This window comes from Corvus kubaryi, unplaced genomic scaffold, assembly GCF_017639235.1.
Source record: "Corvus kubaryi isolate FWS band 111438036 unplaced genomic scaffold, C.kubaryi_AGA036_p1.0 37277, whole genome shotgun sequence".
Taxonomy (NCBI): Eukaryota; Metazoa; Chordata; class Aves; order Passeriformes; family Corvidae; genus Corvus; species Corvus kubaryi.
Genome location: NW_024581085.1, coordinates 254013 through 258088, shown reverse-complemented (window position 1 = coordinate 258088; position 4076 = coordinate 254013). Strand labels below are relative to the sequence as shown.

Sequence of the window (4076 nt, the reverse complement as noted above, 5' to 3'; positions counted from 1 at the left end):
TCGCAGGTGCCGCGGAGGTGTCGCTCCGAGCGTCCCCAAACCTGTTCTGCTCCCCCTCCCAGGCGGGACTCGGAGTTCTTGTGCAATTCCTGCCCTCCAGCAGCCCAGGCTGCACCCGGGGGCAGGACAGGCTCCGCCGGCAGCGGGCAGGGAAAGGCTGCCAAGGCCTGAGAGCTGCACAGTTTAATCCTGGGCAGAGCTGGGCTGGATCCCAGTGTTTGCTCAGGCCCTGGGAGCGCGTGGAGCTGCTCCGCTCTGACGTGGGATCGCGGATTTTGCTTCTGTTTGTTCTTTCGTGTCCCCACTGCTGCCTGTGATCCCTGGAGATCTCACACCACAGCTCTGGATGTGTTTAAAGAAGTAAATCAGGCCCAAATGTCTTCAAACACCCAAATCCTGCCATTGCCTTGGTCCCACGGCAAAATGCAGGAATAAACCGGGAGCTTCCCCGGCTCCTCACAGGTCCTGCCCACCACGGCAGGCCGAGCCCTCGGTAATTAGAGTGGCCCCCTCAGGGTTGTAATTAATGTTCCCTGGCAGCTGGGAGCCCAAGACTGGGAGGACAGCTCAGTTTGTGGGATTCCCCTCCAGGCAATGGGAAACTGGAGGCGTAAAGGGGGTGCTGGAAAGGGGGTTTGGGGCAGGAGCTCTCCAGGCCTGAGTGCAGAAACCCGGGAGAACATTCCCATCCCATTCAGGCTCATCCAGCTCCTTCTCCCACGTGTTCCATCCTTCAGGAACATCCTGGCGAGGAAGGAGGGGACATTTCAGCCGGCTGAGAGCAGAGGTAGGAGCTGGCCAGGAAGGGAGATGAGAGCAGGGAATCATGGAATGGGTGGGGGGTGGGAAGGGACCTTAAAGCCCGTCCAGTCCCAGGCCATGGGCACCTCCCGCTGTCCCAGGCTGCTCCAAGCCCCAATGTCCAGCCTGGCCTTGGGCACTGCCAGGGATCCAGGGGCAGCCACAGCTGCTCTGGGAAATCCATTCCAGGGCCTCCCCACCCTCACAGGGAGGAATTCCTTCCTCACATCCAATCTAAATCTTCCCTGATTTGGTTTAAAACCATTCTCCCTTGTCCTATCCAGGTTTCCATCTCTCATGGAGAAGAAGCTCCAAGGCTGACAGCACTGGGAAGCTCCCTGGGATGCTGGCAGGGCTCTGCCCCTCAAGGACAAGGAGGTTTTAATTTCTTTTGTCCTCCAAACCCCTCTCCGTGCGTTCCCTGATGTTCCCAGCCTGCATGTTAGTCCCCCATCCAGGGACCAGGGATTTAGCATTAATAATCCATGGATAATTCAGCAGCCTGGGGTAAATTCCTGAATTTTTAATATTTTATTTTGAAGTCCATGGCAGCACTTTCACTGGCAGGGGGGTTTTTCCCTCTTGGGATCGGGGAGAGGGAATTTACCGAGGGCCTCTGGGTGTGCCACTGTGGATGTTGGTGGAGCAAATCCCTTAATTATCCCATTAGGTTCCCTTTCCTTTGTTTTTGATGTGATTGAGTGTTCAGCAAAGTTGTTTTAATCCTACGAAATCCCTGCTGGATTTGGCTGGGTGTGGCCTGGACAGATTTTTTGTTACCATTAATTCCCAGTCTGAGTGTCAAAGGGAAGAGTGAGGAGGGGAATGGCCGGAGTTGGGTTTGGGCTGGAGCTGGACGGGGGTGCCGGACACTCGGATCTGGGATCTCCCGATGCACCTGTGGGACTGGGACCTAGAGACAATGAACCCTTGGGAGGACCCTGGCACATTTGGGAGCTTCCAATTCAAGCAGGAGAACCAGGATCCAGGCTTGGAGCGGCTTTTCTGGGGGCGGGATGGTCCCTGCAAGCCTGAGGGATCTGCTCTTCATCGCTGCGGGCTGCGCAGAGTCATCCTCACCTTCTCCGGGACAAAGCAGAGCCTTGAGGGCTCTCCCAGATGGTTCTCCTGGCTCAGGAAGGATGAGGTGGTTCCTCAGAGCCCCACGCGGGTGCTGCCTCTGGTGGTGCTGGATTTGGTGCCAGGCTGGGCCAGGAGGGGACACCGAGATCCCCTGGGAGCCCGGGGGTGGGGATGGCCCTGCTGGACACCGGCCGGAGCTGAGCCAGGGAGGGTCAGGGTGGACATCAGGAAAGGTTCTTCCCCAGAGGGTGTCAGGCTCCCCAGGGAATGGGCACGGCCCCAAGGCTGCCAGAGCTCTGGGAGCCTTTGGACAACACTCTCGGGCACAGGGTGGGATTTTGGGGTGTCCTGTGCAGGGCCAGGGGTTGGACTGGATGACCCTTGGGGTCCCTTCCCACTGAGGATATTCCCTGGACAGAGCAGTGCAGGGGCTGGAATCTCTTCCCTGCTGTTTTTACCCAGGAGGAGCTGCTGTGGTTGTTGCTTTGCTGGGAGTTGTTCCTCTCCCAGACCCAACATTTCAGCACTTTAAGCCTTTCCAGCCGGGGATGGAGCGTGTGGGATCTGGAGGTAACGCTCCAAGGAGTCTGGCTTGGCTGGGGAGCAGAGCCCTGCGGGTTCCTGGTGTCACAAAGCACCCGGAGTTTCTGTTCCCGAGCCCTTGACCCCTTGGCCAGGCCGCTACTGGAAGGGGCTGACCGGCTGAGCGTGTTGGAGGTTCTTTATCCATCCTTGTGCTCAGTTATTTATCCGTGGTTATTTATCTGTCCTTGTTCCAGGTTATCTGTCCATCCTCACCCTCGCGGAGCAGCCGGAACCCGGGAACCAATGCTGGCTTCAGTTTCTCTCCCTCCCCTGGGACCTGCGCAGGTTTTGCAGCCCTTGCCCAGCCCCAGGAGAATGAAGCCCTCGAGGAGCCGGCGGTTAAGTGGCCCTTAATTGATTCGGAATAATCCTGACAGGTCCTGCGGAATCGCCCCTTTCCAACTGAATGGCTCGGGCTGGGTCTGTGCGGATGCCAACGCGGCTTTGCTTGGCTGCATTCCTGCCCTTCCAGCTCGTGCTTTCCTTTTAACCCTTCCTTTCCCGGCCTCTCCGCAGAATCCAGGAATGGGGAGGGATTTTCCACCCCGTTTCCCTGCAGAGATTCCTCACCTTCTCTGCGCTGCGCCCGGCGAGCCTGAATTTGTCGCTGTTTTTTTCGCCGTGCGGTGCTCAGAACAGCTGATTTATTGTTTGTACCACTGTTACTGACCTGGCCAACTCAGGGGTGACCGGACGGGGCTGGGGGGGGGACAGGACCGGGGATGGAGGGTCTCAGCTCCAAACTGTCCCGTGTCGGGGGCACAGAGAGCGAAGCTGCTCTGCTGGGAGCTCCCGTTCCTCTCCAGCCCCTCTTTCGGTGTCCAGGTGGAGCCTGGGCTGTTTCTGCTGTCCCTCCCTCTGTCCTGGGCCCACGGGAGCCACTTCACCCTTCAAAAGGGACAATTTCCCCCCGTGTCCTGCTGCCTGTGGCACAAGAGAAGATGTCCCCATCTCCCGGTGCCCTGAGGTTGTATTTCCCCCCCAGGCCCCGTCACAGCAGTGAAATCCCCGATTCCCTCAGTGCCCCTTCCCCTGGATGTGCCCTGGGCTGGGAGCTCCCCATTTCCCCCTGTCCATGGGCTTGGATCAATAACTGATCGATAATCTGCTGGGCGGTGGGGCTGCCCAGGGCACCTCCAGACCCTCCCTGTGCCCTCTGGGGCTGCACCGGCGTCGAGGGGACAAGGGTGGGACACAGGAGCCTGGTCCCTGGGAAGGGGCAGGGAGGCAGCGGGGGATTCCTCCCTCCTGCTCTGGGCCAGAGCCCGGCTCAGGCCGTGCCCTTGGTCCCACTGGAGTCTCCAGCCCCCCACAGCACCCCCAGAATATCTGGGAGCTGCTCCCACAGTCGGCTCTGAGGCAGGAGCAGAGAGGTTGCAGCAAAGGCTCCTCGGAGTCTCCCTCCCTTTGCAAATCCCAGTCCTGAGGTTCAGCAGCTCTGGGGCAGCTGCTTCCCACCCGTGGGGTGCGACCCCATCCCTGCATCCTCCCTAACCCTGGATCATCCCCATCCCTGAACCCCCACATCCTCCCCATCCCTGCATCCCTCGCATCCCTGACCCCAACCCTTCATCCTCCCGCTGCTGTGTCTGTCCATCCTCCCCATC

General features: G+C 59.3%; 1 long non-coding RNA gene across 1 annotated transcript; it reads left to right on the top strand.

Moving 5' to 3' along the window:
- Positions 1 to 635: 635 nt before the first annotated feature.
- Positions 636 to 4070, top strand: LOC121663468. The gene is made up of 3 exons (XR_006015639.1): positions 636 to 787; positions 1086 to 1179; positions 2664 to 4070. It is a non-coding gene; the product is annotated as an uncharacterized LOC121663468 (long non-coding RNA).
- Positions 4071 to 4076: the final 6 nt, after the last annotated feature.